This window comes from Panthera uncia, chromosome E1 (genome assembly GCF_023721935.1).
Source record: "Panthera uncia isolate 11264 chromosome E1, Puncia_PCG_1.0, whole genome shotgun sequence".
Classification (NCBI taxonomy): domain Eukaryota; kingdom Metazoa; phylum Chordata; class Mammalia; order Carnivora; family Felidae; genus Panthera; species Panthera uncia.
The window spans coordinates 27698301-27723652 of record NC_064814.1 but is presented as its reverse complement, the minus strand read 5'-3'; positions in this window follow the sequence as shown (position 1 = coordinate 27723652).

The following is a 25352-nucleotide window of genomic DNA, read 5'->3' as shown; positions in this document are numbered from 1 at the left end:
TGGTGCTACTACTAAGGTAGGGGCCATTTTCATGGCCTTTGCCCCCCACCCCCAGTTTACTGGAGAAGAAAGAATTTTAAATACAGTTCTACCATTTTGCCAGTGATTTACAGCTCAGTCTTTGGATAACAGTATGTACTATATAAATATTTACCCTCAGAATCACCTAACTTTTTGCATGTCAATACTTGTTTCCTGCTCAGATACCATTCCCCACCCCTTTTTGGATGGAGAGTTGATCATTTCCTTTATTTCCTGCTGGTCATAATATGTGATAAAATTCTTCTTCCTATAGGGTCTCATTCCACATCTGAAGCAAAAGAGACTTTCGAAAGTGCAAGATTTTTAATTATTCACTTTTTTAGAGAATCTATTCTTAAAATTTTTTTTTTTAATGTTTATTTATTTTTGAGAGAGACAGAGAGAAAAGGAGTCACAGAATCCAAAGCAGGGTCCAGGCTCTGAGCTGTCAGCACAGAGCCCAACGCGGGGCTGGAACTCGGGAACCAGGAGATCATGACCTGAGCCGAAGCTGGACGCTCAACTGACTGAGCCACCACCCAGGTGCCCTGAGAATCTATTCTCTGCTAGTATACACAATCAACTCCTGACTGTTTAGATTACATTCTTCTTTACTGAATCTTAAATCAGTTACAAGATTTTCACTAAAGATTTAGACATAGAATTTGTTCTAAAAATGTTTTAGTTAATATTTCAGTTTTGAGAGCAGAGGATTTCACTTTTTTTTCAACCTCATTTACTGATACTAAAAGTTTTTTAAGAATTGTATTTCAATTAATTAGTTTTATATTATCTTTGACTAGGGCAAATTGATTTTTATTCTTAAGGCAATATAAATAGTTGTAACTTTTTGTTCTATATCATGTTAAAATTATTGAAACAGAAGAAAATTAGACTTTATGGCTGGGTGTTATGTGTTAAAGGGCAATGGAGGAGTTAAATTAAATATCATATAAAATATAGGTTGCCTTTTCTTCACTTCAGTGCTCATGGATTTGCTGGTATAAAACTTCATGGAGATATATATTTTGTGGATTTTATACTTCCTTTTTAAAATCCTCTTGCTAAATCTACAAGCATGTGCATTAGCTCCTACAAAGAACAGAATCAATGTGGACCATATAAATTATAGCATCTGATAATAGCCTGATATGTTGGCACTCTATCATTCTTTTATCTAATTCTACCTTTGAGGAAAGTCAATTATCTTGGTGCTGAAATATTTGATCAAAGCTAAATTTGTTTTTCTGGCCCTGTAAAGCACACAGCATTTAGGCTGTAACTGTGGCTAAATATTTGTGCGCTGAAAATATTTTAAAAAGGTATCCAAATACTTGAATTAAGTAAAATACCCAGCTTTTTAGAAATTTTAGTCTCATTAAACTCTCAAAATTAGTATTTTCTCTTTTGTGGGGGGGCAGTTTTCAATCTTAACCCCATTACTGAATACATTTTGAGCCTGTAAGGAGATAATACCACCTCAGAATGACTTCCATTTGTCTCTTACTGATATTAGAATTTTGAATCAGGACATAAATTGTAGCTGCTTAAAATTTCCCTGTAGATAAAAATAATCAGGTAAGAATGTCTCAATCACACAGAAACCACACTGATTCATGATTTCATAATGTAAACATGGCCATGAACTGTTTCTAATAACTGTACAGTAGCATTCTACTTGTCCACATCCAGGATTTCCAGAAAACAAAAACAAAAACAAAAAAAAATGTCTTAAAGTATTCCACACTTAAATACTACTGGAGTTGAAAGCTCTAAAATACTTGTTAATTATTTTCACCGTAAGAAAGGTGATAAGCAATTTGGAATCATAAGAATCCCTAACAAATCCATATTAACTGAGAGAATGAATTATAAGACATCATTTAAGACAGGTGATTACATTTTTTTCAAGAATCACAGTTGCTTAAACCACTTATGAATTACTAAGCTGAGGTTTTGCCTTAGGAATTAGATTTCCATGTGGAATATTTATTTGTCTATAAATAATTTATATGCTATAATTCCAAAATGCAGTATACAAGAAGTGGACATTCCCTATATAAATTGATTGATCCTATTAATTTGCTCGGATAATACTCATTTCTAAAATGAGGGGAAGAGCGTGTGTGTGTGTGTGTGTGTGTGTGTATAAAATTTAGTACAGTCTTGGACAAACAATTATAGATGCTGAAATAATGGCATTAGAATCAATATGTTATGTCATATCTCTGTTGGTGTCCTTTAATGATAACCTACCCCAGAATCTACAGATTGACAAGAGCTGTTTCTGAATTCATTACAGTAGGGTTTGTGATGCTATCTTCCCAGAATGAGAATTTTCAGTCTCACTTCCTATTGTCTCTTGTACTGATACTGATTTTTTGGAAGACTTTCCAATAGACTTCTATAACTTTTTGCCTTAACTTATTCAACATACTTTTCTTAATCGTTGGTGTTTTTCAGATCTTTCCAGTTTATCAAATTCCTAATCTTGAACCTAACTGCTTTGCTCCTCCATTATACCGTGTCTCTGTGTATTCTGTCTTCATACACTCTCTCTTCATTTTTGTTTTTTAAAAAGAAATATCTTGGGGTGCCTGGCTGGCTCGGTCAGAGGAGCATGTGACTTGATCTCAGATCAGGGTTGTGAGTTCAAGTCCCACATTGGGTGGAGAGATTACAAAAAACATAAACTTTTTAAAGAAAGAAATACCTTGATAAATTTAAGGCATGATCTAGGACAACTGGTTTTACATCTAAGGAATTTAACTCCTTTATTGATAAAGTGATAGAATTGGATTAGTTTTTACCAGAATTCTACTTCGTTTTGTCCCTTAAGCTTTTCAAATAATTTTGTCTTATAATTTCCACTTGTTTTTACAAGTATGTTGTGTAGTTTACAATTAAGATATATATATCTTAAATATATAAGTATGTATCATAAATATATATATATATCTTAATCTTAAATATATATATATATAAATATATATACCTTAAATATATATATCTAAATATATATCTTAAATACATATATATATATGTATATATTTATTTGGCACACAATGTTAAATTAGTTTCAAGAACACAAAATAGTGATTCCACAGTGTATTTAACCTGTGCTCACCACAAGTGTAGCTACTATCTGTTATCACACAATGCTGCTATAGTACCATTGACTATATTCCCTAGGCTGTACTTTTTTTTTTCTTTTTTAAGGGGGTGGGTGGAGAGGGGAAGAGAGACAGAGAGAATCTTAAGCAGGTTCCGCCCTTAGCACAGAGCCCAATGCAGGCCTTGATCCCATGACCCTGGAATCATGACACTGGCCAAAATCAAGAGTCGGATGCTCAATGGACTGAGCCACCCATGTGTCCCCCCTTTGCTATACTTTTTATTCCTGTGACTTATTCATTCCACAGCTGGAAGTCTGTACTTCCCACTCACCTTCACCCATTTGCCCATCTCCCACCCATAGCCTTCTGGCAACCATCAGTTTGTTCTCTGTATTTATGAGACTGTTTCTACTTTTTTTGTTTCTGTATTCATTTGTTTTGTTTTGTTTTTTTTAGATTCCACATTTAAGTGAAGTCGTATAGTATTTGTGTTTCTCTGTCTTTTCCATTCATGTTTTTGCAAATGGCAATATTTCATTCTTTTTATGGCTAAATTATATATATATGTATATATATATGCATAAAGAAGACATAATATAAATGTCACATATATATATATATATATATATATATATATATATAATGTCTACTTTGTGCATTCACCTATGCAAGAACAGTGGGTTGCTTCCATATCATGACTGTTGTGAATCATGTTGCAGTAAACATAGGAGTGCATGTGTCTTTTTGAATTAGTGTTTTCACTTTCTTTGAGTAAATGCCCAGTATTGGAACTAATGGATCATATGGTAGATGTATTTTTGATTTTCTGAGGAACGTCCATACTGTTTTCCACAGTGTCTGCACCAGTTTGCATTCCTACCAACAGTGCAGAGGGTTCTTTTTTCTCCACATCCTTGCCAACACTCGTACCTGTTATTTCTTGTTTTTAATTCTAGCTATTCTGACAGGGGTGAGGTGAAAGTTGATTGTAATTTTGATTTGCATTTCTCTGATAATTAGTGATGTTGAGCATCTTTTCATGTGGCTGTATGCCATCTGTATGTCTTCTTTGGCAAAATGTCTATTCAGGTCCTCTGTCCATTTTGTAATTGGATTATTTTGGGGGTATGGTGTTGAGTTAAAACATAGTCTAAGTTTACATTTTTGAGCCTACCTGCAATTTCTTTGCAATATGGAGTTCATTTAAATAAGCCTTTTAGTAAATGTTCTTGCTTCAACCAAGAAAAACTCTATTTTCAAAATAGTTATTTTCTTTATACTTACATAATTTTACTTTTAAAGAAGCTTTCTGCTGACCTGTTTTCTATTACGTTTAAGTTTTTGAGCCATTGCCCAAATGTATCTCTCCTTTCTATCATCACAATCTGATATGAGCTTCAACATTTAGAGTATTGAGGGCAATATTCATTCTCTGCGTATTTAAGGACCTTCTCATATCTTGGAGAAAGACAAACTAATAAGAAATGATCAGTGAATTGAGAGAAACTTGGTTTCTAGGTGTGAGGGAAGCTTTTCCTGATCCAGTCAGAGAAATATGTGTACTACTTACTCCTTTGTTTACAAAGAAGCTTATCTTTTGACCTTGACTCCCAAGAAAGGAAATGATGCCCCAGAATGAGTCTTGCATCATTTCCATTCATTACCTTGTCCTCTAACTCATAATTCATTGCTTTATACCATCCATCTTCATGCAAAACCTGATCTCTTACACCACCTGAATTTGGCTACCTCCTTTCCCTTGTCATTGAGTCTAACAGTTCCAGATCAAGGTCACTTACTTGAATAGGTTCACAATGATCCTGAAAAGACCAGAGGTAAGACTTTCCAAATAGTTATTTGTAGAAGGTCTTTCACATAATCAGATAATACTTTTTCTTTTCAAATTCATTTCCCTGTTATTATAATCCATACAATTTCCCCAGAGGTCATCTGTTATAAGTTTACTTTAACAGCTATCGTCCAACTATGTCACTAGTAAGAAGTTAAAAAAAATTAGTTTAATATAAATGGCATTAAATAAGTCTCCTCCTTATAACGACAACACTGTAATTATTAGCACATTCTCATTATTGAGAGTTGCTTACTTTAGAACATTAGTCTCTTGTATTTAATCTGTCTGATGATGGTTAAATACAGTATGTTCATTAGCACTTGCACAAAAGCTTTCTAATAACACTTAATATGTTTTCTAAGTAAACCCTAATTACAAACTCTCACAGTGTGTGTCTGGTTTTGCCAACGCAGAGGATATTTAAAAAAAAATGTTTAGCATGATAAAAAGGAGGACTCTTTCAAAGCTCGCAGGGTATTTGATAACCCCAGTTCTATAATGGCCAGTGAGCTCAGCAGTATCTCTATGCATATAGTACTGTTTACAGAGATGTCATCATTTATACATTTTACTAAAATAGAGTACAATGTGTATTTGAAACCTTCACACAGGATTAAAATACATCAAGTTTATTTTAAGATTAATCTAGCAAGGAGTATTGTCATTGTAAAGGATGAGTGGAACTAAGACCTATTTTAATGTTTTATGAAAACATTATTAAAGAATCCATCATTAGTTGCATTCTCCCTGAAGTCTCTAAGCTCAGTTAAAATACATTAAGCTTACTTTAAAATCAATAAAATATTTTAAAATGTTTTTTTTCCTGCACAAAGCAAAAAGCGGGATGTATTTATTTTAATCTCCCTTCATCACCAATGCCTAATCCATCATTTGGGCTCATGTACTCCCCCCAAAATATTATTTTGTTGAATAAATCAACACTTCAAAGGGCATGTTTCAATTATTTCCCAGACTGAATAAGAAAACCTTGCTCCATACTAGTTGATTTTTTGTATTGTTTTGTCTCTCATGGGTGGCTGTTTTCCTACCTGATGTAGTGATCCATTTGCCCCTAAGTTGAGTCAGACTGGAAAACCACACAACTCAAGAAATCTGTAGAGACACAGAATAACATATGTCTATGATTTCACTCATATGAAGTATCTAAAATAGACAAAATCATAGAAATGGAAAGTAGATTGTTACCAAGGGCTGGGGAGAGAGAAGGAGAATTAGTGTTTGATGAGTACAGGGCTTCAGTCTTGCAAGATGAAAAAGTTCTAGAGATATGTTGCAAACAATGTGAAAAACTTAACATGACTGAACTGTACATTTAAAAATGGTTAAGATGATAAATTTAATGTCATGTGCTATTTACCTCAATTAGAGGAGAAAGGAAGGAAGGGGAGGAGGGAAGGTAAGAATGAGGGAGGAAAGTAAGGAGGGATGGAGAGAAGGAAGGAAGGAACGAAGGAACGAAGGGACGAAGGGAGGGAGGGAAGGAGGGACAGGGAGGAACGAAGGAAGGGAGGAAGGGAGGAAGGAAGGAAAGACAAGCTGTAGGGATTAACCACACCCTAACCATGGAACTCTCATATTTTCTGCTTGTTGATTCCATTTTTTTTAAATTTTATTTTTACATTTATTTTTGAGACAGAGAGAGACAGAGCATGAACGGGGGAGGGGCAGAGAGAGAGGGAGACACAGAATCGGAAGCAGGCTCCAGGCTCTGAGCCATCAGCCCAGAGCCCGACGCGGGGCTTGAACTCACGGACCGCGAGATCGTGACCTGAGCTGAAGTCGGACGTTTAACCGACTGAGCCACCCAGGTGCCCCATTGTTGATTCCATTTTTATCTCATAGTCTACTGATTTCTCTTTCATATACTCTTCATATTGTGTATCCAGTCCATAGTTTCTGTTGCCTTATGGTTCTGGCTTACCAAGATAATTCATAGACCCATTTCTATCCACTGTCCTCTCTCTGGAATTTTTAGCTCCTGTTCTTAATGTCCTTTTTTGTTTGTTTGTTTGTTTGTTTTTCTGGTTTGCCCAATACAATTCCAGACAGAGAATATGGTAGTCTCAGTTCATTCTCTTCCACTAGTGCACATCAAATTTAGTTGCCTATGTCATCGAATAACTGTTCTTGGCAAACTCTGAGTCAGTAAACAGGGTTCAGGTGAAATGATTTGAGCTATTATCATAGCGCTGTCTCTTAAGCAGTGGGCAGCAACATCTTAGAATATATTGTAGCTGGAGTGGGCCTTATAATTGACAGACTGAGTTCACCTGCTTTTATGTCCTTAGTCCTTGGCTTTCCCTTCTCAGTCAACTTTGTTTTCATCTTGTTCCCACAGTTTTGTTAATAACTCAATGCTTCCCACAAATAAATGTATTCTTCCTCAACTGTCCATTTGTTATTCTCCTTTTCACATATTTACAAACATTCACATAAAAGGTGTAAGTTCAAGGTAAAAAAAAATGTGCATTGCTCACCTTCAGTATTATTTATAGTGTCTAACCTGGCACAGAGAATTCTTGGTAAATATTTGTCGACTATCTGTCCACTGCAAACACAAATATATTTTTGTGTCGTTGAACACAAATATAATTGATAAGGAAGGCTTATATAGAAGAGGACCATGTTTTCTCTTTAATGTATAACAATCATTGGGATGATTTCTGGATTTATTTTACTCTTCTTGGTAACTAAGAGCTACCTGTAGAAAGTTTGCTTTTTCTTGCACTCATCTGTTAACATTATAAATATATCTGTATTTAGCTTTAAGGTCCACTGTTGCCAATTCAGACAAGTGAGAGATTTTTCTTATTTTTTATCTTTAAGTCAGTTAGCAATCAATGCCAGGATCCTCTCAACTCCACTAAATACCTCAAGCAAAATGTAGCCATTTTCTACTGAATCTATAAGTCCTACATAAATGTAGCCTTTTTAATTTATAAAAGTGTTTTCAATGTCTACTTGAGAGAAAAAAAGAACTGAATTTCTAGTCCTCCTTCTCCCATAATTAAACATGTAAACTTGAACAAGCCATTTAACCTGTCTGCTCCCATTTATGGATTTGTAAACTGAGTCTCTGAAAGATTTTCACTGTTGACCTTTCCAGCAGGTGAAAAGACAAAAATCCTCTTATCTTGACTACCCAACATCAGTTTTGCTTGCAAATTATGGAATCCTTATCCACTTCCTAAAATCATTAATTTTCATTCTGGGCCAGGAGACTGGACACATGTGAGGTATGCAATTGCAAAATATCAACTAAAAAAATTCAAACTAAATCCTTTTTCCTCTTATATTGACATTGAGAGGTATTCTTGCGGTATTATTATTATACTGAGGTATCATTCAGGCCTGTTCACAAGAGACTCCTGTCCTCTTCGGTCTTCAATGTAAAAACGCCTCTGCTCAGAAGCAGGCCCTCATTGTGCCCTGATACAATATGCTCTGACAGGAAACACAGCTGGTTTTCCATCCATTCAGTGAAAGATATAACTGCCTCTCTGGGCTTCATCTCCTGTTAGATATTAATCCCTACTTCCACCTGGCAGAGATGAGACTTAACTTGGTTTATTTTTATGAGTGTTTAACACACTTTCCCTTTCAAGAGAATATTTCTACTTGGTCCCCTAGATAAATAATGAAAACACCAAGACGCATAATATAATATGTGCTTTGCTTACTAATAGTTCCTCAAAATTGAGTAAATGCAGCACATCTGGATGAGCTAAAGGCATTGTTTAACTTCTGTGGTGACCTGTCATTCTAAATTCTGCATTTCAGTTGCTTTCATCCGTCATATCCCCTGCTCAATCTCTCTAAATGAGGTTCACTTTTCACCGTGGTCTCAAAAGCAATTTCCCATGGTTTCTCACAGACCCCCAGACTCCAAACATTATTAAGATTTTTCCATATACATTATAAAACTCTCTACAGCCTAACAGTGAATCATCATAATTTTGTTATGCCAAATCTGTAGGTGATAGAAACAATAAAAAGGAAACCCAGAAAAGACTCACACTACGTTTTAGCAAATGATTTCTGACCAGTTTGACAGCTCTATAAAGTTTTAAAAATGTGTCCTTTCTCTTCTTTTCACATCCTTTATCGTTGCTCTTTATCTTAAATAATGAGTAAATATAGTGAATACACTCCTTGATCCTCTACTCTGCCTGTGCTTGGGTATATTAACCCTATCAATTTGTAAATAGGTAACAAGATTAAAGAGAATTGGATACTCTTTTTTGCAAAAGATCCCGCGTGATACCACAACCCTAACATAACCATTGTTTGCATTCTTGTGTTGGTTCCCTTCCAGACCCTATCTATATGAATAACTATTTTGAGTCTATACGAGTAACACGGTAATCAATAGAATGTGCATATGTTTACTTGTGACTTCTTTACTGGACATAACATTGTATGTATGTTTTAAATTGTGCTATATTGGTAATTGTCTTTTAAAATAGCTTTTAATTTCTTCAATTACTTTGACGCAATTATGATGAAGTGCTAGGCAAAACATATTACCTGTATATCTCAGTTAAATGCACATTTATTTCACTAAAATAAATTTAATAGTTTACAGATATCTTTTTAAGATTTATTATATACTGCTGAAAAGCCTTTTGTTGCTTATTTAAGCATTTATTTCTTAATACTCTTGTGCACAATTCTGTACTTTCCTTTTATGTAATAATTATATTAAACTTCCGCATTCTCTGAAATACTTTTCCAAGATTATTTGCTTTTTTAGCTGTGTCTGTTATCTTAGAACCATTTTATATTTTAAGTAGTTGATCAGGACTCTTTTAATTTTTAGTGACTCTTAGAAACAATTGTTTAATTTTATTTTGCCTACAACTTGTGTTAAATCTAAGACACTAAAGGACAAATGGCAGAATAGAGGGAACTAGGAGTTGCTATATCAAAATATCTTAATATCTAAGAAATGTGTTGAAACTAATGGCATAATTGAGTTCTTTTATTTTCTATTTTGAATTGCTACTTAATGATATCACTTCAGATATGGGTAACTGAAGACATTATTACTTCCTTACTGCAATTCAAGAAGTCATTTATATAAACTGATATTTGCATAAGCTTATGCTAATTAAAATTATTGCTTTAAGCCAAAGGAGTCCCGCCTAATGAGTGCCATTGTTTGGCGGAACACTAACATATCTCTCTTTGCAGTAGCCCACACAGAAAAACTGTGCCCATGCAAAAGCCTAAAGAACTCTATCCTATAGAATATTCCCACACCACCCTCCCCAAAGCCAAGCTATGCATCTTAAATATACTCCCTGGCTAATGATATATGTTAACTTTAAAAATAAACTGTCAGTCCTTTTACTATTAAAAGAATTGCAATTTGGGACACACAAGCCATGGAAAAACTGCAGCAAGTCCTGAGACCAAAGGAGAGGAATTATCTTCTATAGAGGAGACAGGGTCGTTGGGAGAGTCTACCATGACCAAAGTTTCCATTGGACTAAACTGGGAGTTTGAAGCATAGAGGCTTTTCATTGGCTGAAAAGGAAACTGGACCCCAGAAATGCAAAATTATATTTCCCAAATCTCATTGATGACTACCTAAGGCGAGCCACATGCCCATAATATCCATATCACAACAACACTAATAAAACATTTCCCCAGAAGGCCTGGCTGGCTCAGTGGGTTAAGCGTTGGACTCCTGGTTTTGGCTCAGGTCATGATGTCGTGATTCATGAGTGTGAGCCCTGGGTCAGCCTCCATGCTGACAGCACAGAGACTGCTTGAAATTCTCTCTCTCTCTTTCCCATTCTCTCTGCCTCTCACTCCCTCTCTCTAAGTAGATGAATAAAGACACACTAAAAAAGATAAAACCCTTCTCCATACCCTCAAGATATACCCAAGAGATAGAGATGCCCTGCAGAGTTTCCAGGAACTATTTATAAAATCACCCATAATTTGAATGAATTTATACAGGAAATATCAGGGATCGACTGGGCAACATTTAAGAACATAAGTTGATCATATATTTCCTGAGTATTATTTCTTTCATTTGATTCATTTAATATCATTTTTATCAAACAAGTTTCTTTTCATTTTTGTTTTTATTTTATTTTTTTAATTTTTGAGACAGGGAGAGAGAGAGCATGAGCAGGGGAGAGTGGCAGAGGGAGAGAGGGTAGAGGAGAGAAAGAGAGAGACAGAGACAGAAAGTCTTAAGTGGGCTCTAGGCTCAGTGTGGAGCCTGATGTGGGGCTCGATCCCACAAACCTGGGACTATGACCTGAGCCGAAATCAAGAGTCTGGTGCTCAACTGACTGAGCCTCCCATGCACCCCAAACAAGTTTCTTTTCTAATTGTCTAGAATGGTATTAATCCATTGGTGGTGGTGACCTGAGAATTTCTCCTTTAAACACTGTATCTCTTCCCATCAATACATAAACACATACACTTCCTCCTGTGAATTTTTTTTTAAATATCTCTGCTTCTTCCTTTTTCCATATCCTGACCCTTCATCCTCATCTACCGTCATTCTCGCCAGTCACAGAGCATCCCCAGCCTCTGCATCCACCTGGTCCTTATCCCACTTTCTTTCCTAAGAAGAGCTGGATTAGGAAATTCATCAATTTATGATTATAATAAATTCTTGGAGGTCTCTGTGTCTTAGCCAGTTTGGACTGTGACAACAATGCCATAGACTGGGTGACTTAAACAACAAATATTTATTTCTCATAGTTCTGGAGGCTGGAAGTCTGAGATCAGAGTGCCAGCTGGTAAGGTTCTGGCGAAAGCCTTCTTCCTGGTCAACTTCTTATGGTGTCTACACATAGCAAAGAGACATCATCTCTCTAGAGTCTCCCCTTATAAGGCTTTCATGACATAATAATTTAATTACTGCCCAGGATGGCTATTCTTATCTCTTGCTTTTTATTCTCTCTGGTAAGCTAGCTGAACTCTGGTTGAGCTTTTTACTCTTAAGTGCATATCACCAAAATGTCTATTGTTGCTAAGAGCACACTTAGGCATGAAATCTCCCATCTTCTGTTTCAAATAATGTTAGGTCCTGGAGAGAGCTTCAGATCTCTATTTTTTTTTTTTTTTTTTGCACTGCCTCTCCCCCTTGATCAGAAGGTGTGAGCTCCTGCACTAGAGCTGGGTAGGAGGACAGTAGCTTGTTTCTTTGAAGTGATACCCTTGATTTATGACCAGAGCACTGAGATGGGACAGTATCCTCTGGTCTTCTTGGCTTGCCTCTCCCAGTATGGAATGTCTGTTGTATAAGTGAGCTGTGACAAGGGCAGTAAGAGAAAATTCTTGTTTTGCCCCTGCTATGGTTAACTTCTGCCCTATAAATGGGGGATGGGTGAAGAAGGGAACCCTCAACCTTTTGGCCGTACTGAAACTTGGAGCTGGGCGTGGGGGATGAAAACTGCTGGCAGACTGCCCTTATCAGTGAAATAGTCTATGCCTTGCCGGGGGGTTGAGGTAAAGGGAGACCTTTTTCTTGACCATATTTGGCTAAATTAGAGCTTCTGTTACCATGTAGAGTTGGGAACAGATTAAGAAGAAAACAGGTAACACTGACTCTCAATCTTCTTACTGAGATACAGATTTTCTTGAATGCATGTCATTTTCATTTGATGTATACCCTCAGAAACATTTCCAGAGACTTTATTTAAAAAACAAAACAGTTTTTTTTTCTTACCAATTATGTCTGTTTCTTGGACAGTGGGTCCATGGAGTTTCTCATGCCACCATTCTGGAAGTTGCCCCTCTTTTCTTCCCCAAGAAGACCAATATCCTGAAGTTGTGTGCCCATTCAGTTTGTATGTTATAATTTATCAAATAGGTTAGAAGTGTGGGATGTCTGGTCTGTAATTCAGTTATGCTGCTGGAATCAGTTTGTGTTTTCAGTTATGTCAGGCTGCCGAAGCTGGGTTAGTGCCAGCATCTTTGAATTACCTAACTTTCTCAGGAAGTCCTTAGAATATTAGAGCAGGGAAAGATGTTAAACGTTAATTAATTTGACTGATTGGTTCTTGTAGCAATAAGGTATGAGAGTATTAGTGACTTAGGATTAAAAGCTAGGTCTCTAAATTTCCATTCCATCTTGAGCCCTGTCTCCTATATTTTCCATTAGGATATTTCTCATCTTTTCAATAATATTACAAAGCTGAGGATAAAATTATGCCTTAAGCACATAAATAATTCCTTACTCATTACTCTCCATCAAACAGTTAACATGTATCTTTAACTCAAAAGGTTCTCAATCCATCTTGGTCAATTTGCTAAAACTCCAAAAGTCACCAGGATAAGTATTACATGCTGATTCCCAACTGCCACATAGATACTTACCATATGCATGTAGTTTTGGTTTTACAGGATTAAATGCAACAGATAGAATTTGATAATATGAAACACACAAGGGAACACACAAGGAGAACATTTCCCCAAATCCATTGGGTTGGAAAACAAAAGGGGCTGAGTTTTACGAGTTTTTGCAACCAGTGGGGCTTAAAGCCTGGAGTTTTGAAGGTTGGCATGCTTGGCTGGAATGGATCCCAGAGAGTACTGTCTTCCCTGCTCCTGGAGAAAGGGCAGGCAAGCAGCCTGGGGGCCTACAGCATGGAAGTGGTGATCTGAGGAACACGTGGGATGCATTGTGGGGAGATTGTTCTCTCATCTCAAAGGGCATCTCTGGGAGGCAGTGTTCACAACTGTGCCTCTCCAGGAACAGAGGAACTTGTGGGTGCCATTTCCCTCCCCTGTCCCTTACTATAAATGCAGAGCCACTGCTGGGAGGCAGTGCAGTGCAGTGCAGACACTGGCTAACTAGCTTGCTTACACCAAGGTTCACCCCACTGTCCTAGAACTGCCCTTCTCAGTCTGCCTTGGTCCTGGCGTGGTGGGCCCCTCTCCCAAGGGACCAACATAAGGCCCTGCCCACACCATGTCTCTAAAGTCTGGAGTTTTAAAAGCCAGCAGACTTGGCTGGGATAGAGTCAAGAGGGCACTGTGCCGCTCCTGGAGAGAAGGCAGACAAATTACCCAGGCGCAGACAACATGGAATCAGTGACCTGAAAAACATCTGGGGAACACGGTGTAGGGGATAGATTATTCACTATTCTAGGAGCACTTCTCCAATGAGCAGTGTTCATGAAGACACCTCTCTGGGAGCAAAGTTGCTGGTTGGCACCATTTTCCTCCCCCACCCCTCAGCATAAACACAGAGCCACCTGAAGGAAACAGTTCAGTTTGGACACTAGCTGCCTAACTTGCTTACACAAAACCCTGATCCCTTGGTGCTCTGGTGAGACTGCCCTTCTTGGCCAAACTTGCACAGTCCCAGTGTAGAGGGCCCCTTCCCCACAAGACCAGCACAAAACCCTGCCCACACTACATCTCTTGACCAGAGAGTCTGCAAGGCCTCAGTTTGGGTGGAGTTGGTGTCAGGTCTCATTTCACAAGTAGAGCAGAGCATACTGAGTTAAAACTCACCACATTCAGGCCAGGGACCAAACACTGCACACAGCAGGCAAGGAGAGCCTTTGCAGATGACTGGCCTGAAGGATAGAGCAGCCAAAACAACAGCAGAATGCACACACCAGAGATATCCCCTGAAGCACCAGGCCTGGGGCACGACTTCTTCTCCATAAAGCCATTACTTTCGGGAGCAGGAGACATAACTGCCTTTCCTAACACAGAGAAGAAGGCAGAGACTTAGACAAAATGCCAAGACAGAGGAATTTCTCCCAAATGAAAGAACAAGATAAGGCCATAGCCATAGATCTAAGCAAAACAGATAAAAGTAACATGCTAATGGACAATTTGAAGCAACAATCAAAATGATACTCACAGGGCTTAAGAAAAGAATAGAAGACATCAGTGAGACCCTTATCACAGAGATAAAAGAGTTAAAGAAGAGTCCATCAGAAATGAAGAATACAATAAATGAGATTGTAAACAGGTTTGATGCAATGAACAGCAGGCTGGAAGAAGCAAAGGAATGAATTAGTGACCTAAAAGACAATATACTGGAATATAATGAAGCTGAAAAAAATAGAGAAAGAAAAATTACATAGCACAAGAATGGACTTAGGAAACTCAGTGACTCCATGAAATGTAACAACCTTTGTATTATAGGAATCCCAGAAGATGAGAAAGAAAAGGGGGTAGAAAATTTATTTCAAGAAATAATAGTAGAAAAGTTTAATCTGGGGAAGGAAACAGACATCCAGATCAATGAGGCACAGATAACTCCCATCAAAATCAACAAAAGCATGTGAACATCAAGACATTGTAATTAAATTTGAAAAATATAGTGATAAAACAAAAACAAAAACTTAAAAGCAGCAAGACAAAAAAAGTCCTTAAGTTACAAGGAAAAAGCCCATAAAGCTAGTTGGAGGTTTCTCAATAGAAACTTGGCAAACAAGAAGGGAGTGGCATGATATACTCAACATGCTGTATGGGAAATATCTGGAGCCAAGAATACTCTATCCAGTAAGGCTATCATTCAGAATAGGAGAGAGAAAGAGTTTCCCAGGCACGCAACAACAACAACAAAAACGAAACAAAACAACAACTAAAGGAATTCATGACCACTAAACCAGCCCGCAAGAAATATTAAAGGGGACTCTTTGAGAGCAAAAGAAAGACCAAAAGTGACAAAGGCAAGAAAAGATCAGAGAAAATTTCCTGAAACAATGGCAAAACAAGTAATAAAAAGGCAATAAATACATATCTATCAATGATTACTTTGAATGTAAACACCCCAATTAAAAGACATAGAGTGTCAGAACGGGTTAAAACAAAACAAAATAAAACAAAACAGAACAAAGCAAAACAAACAAACAAAAAAACCCAAGACCAATCTATATGCTACCTACAGGAGACTCATATTAGACCCTGGACACCCGCAGGTTGAAAGTGAGGGGGTGGAGAAGCATTTATCACACAAATGGTTAGAGTCAGAGTATCCATACTTATATTGGACAAATTAGACCTTTTTCTTCTTGTATAGTTTTTATCCTGCTTTGGTCTCAGGATAGTACTGGCCTCATAGAATGATTTTGAATGTGTTCCTTCTATTCCATTATTTGTGAAATTTTAATAAAGATTGTCATTGTTATTTTTTTAATGTTTTGTAGAATCATTTCAACTTTCATTCTTATTATTGGTCTAAGAAGATTTCCTATTTCTTGGATTCAAGATTCATGATTCAGTTGTGGTAACTTGTGCATTTTTAGAAAATTTTTTTTCCAAAATATCTGATTTGTTAGTATATAATGGTTTATAGTAATTGTTATTGCATTATATACTTCTGTGGTTATCTCTTGTATTATGTTTCTCTCTTCTTTTTTTCTTAGTTAATACAGTTTTTTCTTTTAAAAAAATTTTTTTTAACGTTTATTTATTTTTGAGACAGAGAGAGAGACAGAGTATGAACTGGGGAGGGTCAGAGAGAGAGGGAGACACAGAATTTGAAACAGGCTCCAGGCTCTGAGCTGTCAGCACAGAGCCTGACGCGGGGCTCGAACTCACTGGCCGTGAGATCATGACCTGAGCCGAAGTCGGATGCTCAACCAACTGAGCCACTCAGGCACCCCAATACAGTTTTTTCTTAATGTTTATTTATTTTTGAGAGACAGAGAGAGAGCAAGCACAGAGCCGGATGCAGGGCTCGAACTCACAAGCTGTGAGATCATGACCTGAGCTGAAGTTGGATGCCTAACCAACTGGCCCCCCAGGTGCCCCTTAGTTAATGTAGTTAAAGCAAATTTTGCTTTAAAACAAAGCCAATATTGTTTATTTTTGTTTTTTAGAAAAACTGGCCATTACTTTCAATGTTATGTTACTGTTTATTCTGGTCTCTGTTTTATTTATTTCTGATTTTTGTTATTTCCTTTCTCTACTAAATTTCAGCTAAGTTTCTTCTCTTTCTAGTTTCTTGTGATGTAATGCTGTTTATTTGAACTTTTTTCTTAATACAAGCATTTATAGCATAAAATTCACTCTAACATCTGATTTTGCTACATCCCATAGGTTTTGGAATATTGTGGGTTTTTTTTTTTTTTTTGAAGCATATTCTGGTTTGCTGTTTGATTTCTTATTTAGCCCATTGTTTGTGCAGTAGTGTGTTGTTTAATATTTACATATTAAATATTTAATATTTACATTGTAGTTCTCCAGCTTTTTTTTTTTTTTACCGTTGATCTTCAGTTTTGTACCATTGTGGTTGGAAAATGTGCTTGGTATGATTTCAGTCTTCTTAAATTTGTAATATTTGTTATGTCTTTTTGTATGTGATTTAACTAGGGGATTCTTCTGTGTGTACTTGAAGAAATGTGTATTCTATTTTTCTTGGGTGGAATGTTTTATATATATCTTTTAGAACCGTGTATTCTGAAGTATACTTCAAGTAAAAAATGTTCTTGTTGAAAAAAATAATTTTAACTGAGGGTACTTGTTTAAAATAAAGCATATCAGAGGGGAGGTGAGTGTGGTGCATTAAGAGTACACTTATGATGAGCACTGAGTAATGATATCTAGAATTGCTGAATCAGTATATTGCATACCTAAAACTAATATAACACTGTATGTTAACTTTACTGAAATTAAAATAAAAAACTTAATAAAAAAGCAGATACAAACTATACATTGTTATTTTTCTTGAATGTAGTCAGAGCAGTGATAGATTTTTTTTGGGGGGGGGACGGGTTGCTACTCAACTTTATGGAAACAAAAGATATAGGCAATGAAAAGACAAAACTTTTTGTCAAACAAGGTGAAGGGGTAGTAATTTCCTAACCAATTTTTAAGAACCAATTCGTATAGTGGGACACTAAAAACATAGACTTGGTACATTTTTCAGGGAATTTCTAAGAACACTTGCTCTTGTACTCTGGGTATATATTGCGTATAAATCTATTTTATATTTTCCAAGGGACATGGGAAGTAATATCAAACTGACATTTAACTATTATAAAATAAAATTAAAAAAAGTATTTCCAGTTGATACAGAAGGAATACTACGAATTCAAAAGGAATTGAGAAAGATATGTTATATAACCTTTTGTGATTGATGGTCAGTATGGCTATACTGAAGGTTTTCAGTAGGTAGGATAAGGCAACACTCTAAAAGGTAACTAGGATCCTGAGAAACTTAACAGAAACCCATGGGGGAGGGGAAGAAAAAAAAAAAAGAGGTTAGAGTGGGAGAGAGCCAAAGCATAAGAGACTCTTAAAAACTGAGAACAAACTGAGGGTTGATGGAGGGTGGGAGGGAGGGGAGGGTGGGTGATGGGTATTGAGGAGGGCACCTTTTGGGATGAGCACTGGGTGTTGTATGGAAACCAATTTGACAATAAATTTCATATATTAAAAAAATAAATAAATAAATAAAAATAAAAGGTAACTAACTCTTGGGTGTATCTTACAAAAAGTATATATCCATTATTTTTAGTGTATATATATATATATATGACAAAAATAGCTGCAAGTTAATTGCCTTGAAGTTGAAAAATGCTTTAAAATGTTGAAATGATTTAAGTTGAAAATGATTTAAAAGTTTAAATCATTTGTATTTTTATTCAAATCTGTAAAAGAATATAGCTAAGCATCCCCTCCCTTCCTTCAACTTATGAAGCCTAGAAACAATAATATACTACAGATGTCAGACATCTGGACTGAAATTACTCTGGTGTGGTAAGATGATATGTGGTATTAAATTTTTGCCTAAAAGCAATTCCTGCTATTGTTATTTAGGGGGAACAAAAAGTATTGGCACAGAAATGATTCTTATTAAAAATGAACCCTTTGAGTAATGTTACTCCCCTCTTTGTCATATCTGAAATAAAGGCAAAGTATTTTTCTATCATTTTAAAACTCTATGTGATGAACTGGTTTCTGCTTAACCTGACTTTCTCTAGTTCCTGTCTTCCTCATCCACTACCACAGGGCTCTTTCTGTTACACTAACAGGTCCTTAGAATCTTTATGCTTTCTGGAATATTCTTCCCCCAATCTTTGCAGAGCTAACATATTATCACTCAGAACCGTCAAAATGAAGAATTCACCACTATATCATCTTTAACCCACTGGCAATTTTTCTTATTACTTATTTGGTTGTTTAGTTTATTGTCTGTCTCTGTACCCACTGACCTGTCCACTAGAGTATAAAGTCCTTGAGAATAAGAGCTTTTTTTTCATTCATATTCCTTCTCTAATATCACAGAAATATGCCTGCCATATAAGAGGATTAATAAATGTTTATTGTAACAATGTATCAGTACAACTTGATGCTAGAAAGCACACAGATGAAGTCCAGCAGAAAATCTCAGAGACTATCAGCCATAACATATTAGAGCTGGAGCTGTTCTTAGAGACCAGAATCTTGGTCCTACAAATGAGCCTGACAGTTCAGATTCATACTTGATGTCACACGCTCAAAGGGTCAGAGAACCAAATATATTGTCATACCAAACTTCTTCCCTGCTCATCCTCCCAAGTCTAGAAACTACTGAATTCCTTTTTGGTAGAAATAATATGCTGAGTTCCACTGGCCATAGGAGTAGACAAAGATTTAGAAGATCATTGGACTGATTATTTTGTTTTGCAAATAATTTTACTATGAGGAAAAAAACAAGGATTTAGAAATTAATAAAAGGAAAAGGTTAATATTGTCTTAAGGGAAACATTTTTTTAAAATTTTTTTTAACCTTTATTTATTTTTGAGACAGAGAGAGACAGAACATGAATGGGGGAGGGTCAGAGAGAGAGGGAGACACAGAATCCGAAACAGGCTCCAGGCTCTGAGCCATCAGCACAGAGCCCGACGCGGGGCTTGAACTCACGAACCGCAAGATCATGACCTGAGCCGAAGTCGGATGCTTAACCGACTGAGCCACCCAGGCGCCCCTTAAGGGAAACATTTTTAAAAAGTTATAAAATTATAGTGGCTGTGCTTAAAAAATAAAAGGGATAAGATATAACGGAGACTTTGGAAATGAAGTAGAATAAATTCCTTGAAATTGGCAGAAGACTGCAGGAAGCTGTGTTAACCAAACCTGATGTAGCATTTTGGGTAGAGGATGAATTTGGACAGGTTGTTTTTAATCAGATGATGGAAGACTTTTGAGAAGAGTTACGTGCTTAACATGTATTCAGATGATAACATGATTAGGAAAAAAAAATCATGGAAATTGAAAAAGTATAACATGGTTCATTTAAAAAAGAAAGAGTGAGCACTCATCTTTGACCCCCTTCTATTACAATACCTTTCAAAGTGGTTGTGGGGCTCTGCAGCATAGCTATGGATGTTCTACCAATAAATGCCCATCTCTGCCACTGGTAGGCATGGGAAAAAAATTTTTTTAAGTTCCCCAGGCAGATTCTAATAACTCTTGCTTTTCCTTCCTAATGAAAATGTCTGCTCTTTCAAAAGTATTTCCTTAGAGAAAATGATGTAACATTTTATGGACTGGGTTTATATTTACAGAATGACCCCTACTCTAAAGCTATTTGATTACTAGAAAGGATAGGATATAAATAAAATATTTAAATAATAAATGCACCCAAAGATATACATTTGTGAAACCTTGTTGATTTTAAAAACATAATTACTAAAGAAGCAAAATAAAATAAAAATATAAAACATAATTACTAACATTGATGTCTAAAAAAAATTGTATGTAATTTTAAAAATACTAAAGGTCATTGACCAGTTGTGTACCTACAGGAAAAAAGTCTGCTTCACAATTTGCATTTCTATAGTTATAATGAATAATATTTAAAGGATGAAAATGGCATTTAAAAGATTAAAAAATTCTACTTCTTGTTCTTAGCTCTTTCCATGGGTCTTAGAGTTTGTAGTTTTTTCTCTACAGATATATAATTGGTAATTATCTTTTATTTGAATACACAAGGCTATTATTCATAGATATTGTGATTTATTCACATATTTCATGAAAATCCATGTATTAAAAATTGTTTTCTGTTGAACACTGAAGGCTTGCTGTTTATGAATTTCTCATAGAGATGCTATTTTATGGTATCTTCATGGTCTGCTTCAGAGATTATAGGAAGAAGTTTACAGCACCAAAATTTGTTGAAAGGAAAGAATAGGAACTGTCGATCTCCTTTTGGAAATCAAGCTCTATAACACCCAGTTATCACAATATTCTCCTCTTTTCACAGCTCCAGCATCTTGTTTCAGAGAGAGAGACAGAGAGACAGAGAGAATGGCGCTATTGGTTATTAATTGCTGCGTATGAAAAAGTTTATTCTTAATTAAATAGCTCAAAACATAACAATTTATTTGCTCATGAATCTGTACTATTGGCAAGACTCAGTCTGGATGGTTTGTTCCATGTCCTGTTGACTGGGGGAGATTTGACTTGGAGTATCCAAGAAAGTTCCATTCACTTGTTTTGTTTTGTCTCCACTGGGGTGGCTGGAATGTCCAGGAGCTGTTCTTTCCCCACCCCTCACTTTAAGATTCTCTATGCCTTTCTTTCCATCACAGTAGTTGGACAACTTTCCTGATGGCTGAGGACACTAAGAGAGCAAACGTGGAAGCAACTGTACCTCTTAAGTATATTATCACTTCTGCCACACTCTATAGTTCAAAGCAGGTAGTGAGGCTAGCTCAGGGTGAAAAAGGAATAAATGGATTCTGTTTCTCCATAGTAGAAGCCAATATAAAGGTCCGGGGATGCAAGGCCCCATTACTGCCTATCTTTGCAAACCGTGTAAGAGAGAAGATAAAGACAAACGAAACCAAACCTTGTAAAAATGTTGTTTCTCCTGCAATGTCATCCTAGTTAATTAATGTCTCCTTCATTCATTAAGTCATGCAGTACTGGAGTCAAATTACTTCTGCTTCTCTGTCTTTCCTATTATACAAAATCTTCAGGATACCTCTGTAATTCTGTACACACACTCCCCTTCCCTATCCTCTTCTTTACTCTAAGCGTGGTCCAGCCATCATCCTTCTTCTGACTTATTGAACTAGTTTTTCTCTATCCCTCCTCCTTCCTTCACAACATCCTTCACACTATTACAGTCTTCTTTTTTAAAACACAAAATGTCATTACTTCCCTCCTTTTAAGCCTTTAACAGTTCCATATTGCATAAACTGTGAAATCTAAATTTCTTATCATTTCATATAAGGCAATCTCTAATCTGTCTCTTGGCTGCTATCAATCTCTGGTCCTAGCTATTTCCTTACAAATATACAACTTACATTCTAATCATACTGATCTATTCACAGTTCCCCAAATGCACCATATTCATGTTTTATCTCTTTTTATACACATTCCCCTCTCCCTGGAAAGTTATTCCCCTTCATTTACTTGAAAATACCTCACTTTGTAAGATTCAGCCCAAGGATTTCCTGTTCTCCAGAGCTATCCCTGACATACCCAAGCACAGCTGATGGGCTTTGCATCTGAACTTTTTCTGTACCAGGTACTTCTAGCACTTAACCTATTGATTTATACATGGTAGGTCTCAGTTAATATCCAACAAATTAATAAATGTGAATCGAGAAATCTAATGTATGATATGAATGACTACACATTGTATTCTTTCCAGGAAGAACAGATCCACATTGCAAAGGAAACCCAACATCTGAGACTAGACTAGTCCATATATGGAAGTTAACAAAATTGGGAAGAAACAGCGATTGCAGAACCCATGATATATATATTCCATGAGGGCTTTTATGATACAGGGTTATAAAATGGTGCTGTAGTTGAGTGACTTTTAGCACATATTCAGAATCTTCTGGAGATAACAAAGCAAGATGACAGCAGAAACTGATCACTGCAAAAGCTAATAGTAAGTTAAGAGTACAGGGTTTAATGGTTGTCATTCTAGCCACTATTGGGAAATTTGCAAAACCTATTACATATATAAGGTGTTCATGAGACTAAAGATTGAATTCCTATTGCAATGTAATATCTATTCTGAATGCATGCATTTAAAAAAGATGATGTGGGACACCTGGGTGGCTCAGTTGGTGAAATGTCCGACTTTGGCTCTGCGCTGACAATGCAGAGCCTGCTTGGGATTCTCTCTCTCTCCATCTCTCTCTCCCCCTCCCCAGCTTGTGTGCTCGCTCTCAAAATAAATAAACTTTTACTCACTTATTTAATTAATTAATCAGATGATGATGCAAAATAGCAATCAAGTATTAAATTGTAAAAATGTACTTAATAAAAACAAGAAGTTTTCCCATATCAAAGCACATAAACCTTGCTAAATCTTGAAATGCTAGTGACAAGAAGCAACATGGATATTTAAAAATAAGTACAAGGGGCGCCTGGGTGGCTTACTCAGTTAAACGTCTGACTTCAGCTCAGGCCATGATCTCACAGCTCATGAGTTCAAGCCCCATGTTGGGCCCTGTGCTGACAGCTCAGAGCCTGGAGCCTACTTCAAATTCTGTCTCTGTCTCTCTCTGTCGGTCTCTCTCTCTCTCTCTTTTTCTCTCTCTCACTCTCTCTCTCTCTGCCTCCAATATAAATAAAACATTCAAAAAATTAAAAGAAAACATTTTTTTAATTAAAAAATAAGTTCAGGGCACCAAGCAATATGTTGGCATAAGGAGTAGAGTCTGCCTTTTCTGGCAGTCACAGTGGCTTTATTTCTAATCTAAGATGAACTTTTTATGTTGCCTGGGGCCAACTGCGTCTAGACGTGCTCTGGATATGAAGAAATCTGGACCCTGTGGATCCTGAAAATTTTAAGGTTTTGCTGAAATGCATGTTCTATGTAAAACATTTTCTCTGGGTGCTCCAGGAGCTGCTGCTTTATACTGTGCACATAAAGAGAAGGTATTGTTTTGTGGGATAGGAAGTGAGGAACTATTTCTCAAACAACTAGTTTGAACTATGCTTAATATTTCTGTTAACACTACTTTTTAAGAACTTGCAATAATTGCATGAGAGTATTGACACTAACTCTAGTTTAGAGATAAGAAATAGAAGCTCAGAAAGGTTAAAAAAAAAAAAGCCCTGTGCAAAGTCACATATTAGTTAGATGCAGACAGAGATGGGAATTAAAGTCATCCCTTTATGCTCTTTAAGCTGGGTCACATAAGAAGTCCATCTAAGAATCAATCACACCACTGTAGCTTTTGCAGAGTAACAGCCTGGACTTCTGAAGCACAGAAAGTGAAAGTCGGATGGCTGTTTCTTAATAGTCATGTGAAGGTAATGTTTGAAAGAAACAATGATCAATAACTAAGACAGAAAATTATCAGTATCAGTTGCTTGCTGCCAAAAGCCCTAATGGAAAAATTATTATTTTTGTTTCCTGGATGACTAAAATGAAGTTATGAAGATTAAGTTTTGAATCAGTTGGGACAGGCAAACAAAGGCAACAAAAGCAAATTCCTCAATGATACTCTTCTTTTCTTCTGCTCTGCCTCATCTTCTTTCCAGGCACTGGGCTGACACAGGGATTACTATCTGAGAGACAGGAAACACTGGGCCTGCAAGCTCCAGTGAGCCAGTAAGGCTCTTGCCCCAAAGTGGCCCATATGACTCACGTTCCATTACCCAAACTGAATTGGCCAAACCCAGTCTCAGTGGGGATGGGAATGTAGCCCTCCCTCTCTACACAAAGCCAGAAGTGGAAATGAGTGACCAGAAGTACAGTCTCCCACACATATCATTATCTAATTTCACATCATGTCAGTGAGTAAGCTGGATTTAATCTGAGGCCATTCAACTCCAGAGCCAATGCTTTGTAACATCTACACTTTCTCTCACATAGTAACAGCTACCACTCTATTTGTCAATCACTCTGCTAAACACAACAAGACCACTTTCTTAATGAATACCAAAGTGAAAAGCAGTGGGGTATGAAAAACATACCAGATAATAGATTAATACCTGGGTCTTACAGTCAAATTAGAATAGACGTTTTGAAAAGCAACATGGAGAAATGGTGTGCCAGCATAGAAGTACGGGAACACACTTAGAACGATAACATATAGAAGTTGTAAAAGAAGATTTCGTTGTCTTTAAAATCAATCTACTCTAAGTTCTATGTCATCCTGTTGCCTTACCTAAGGTCTCACTCTAAGCCTATAATCCCAGGAGAGCTCTCAGTCCTCACCCAAACTCAGCTATCATGACATGGCATTTCTTTCATGTAATTAAACATTGGCTTTTCATCTTGAATTCTTTCTTTGAGTTTATTAATCTGCATCTTGTTAAATTATTCTAACACAATGTACTCAGCCCCAAGCCTATTACAGTTCTATCCTTCTTTTTGAGTACCTAGTGTTTGCTAGTTATAATTTTATTTTATTAAAAATTATACCAATTTATAAGTAATTAT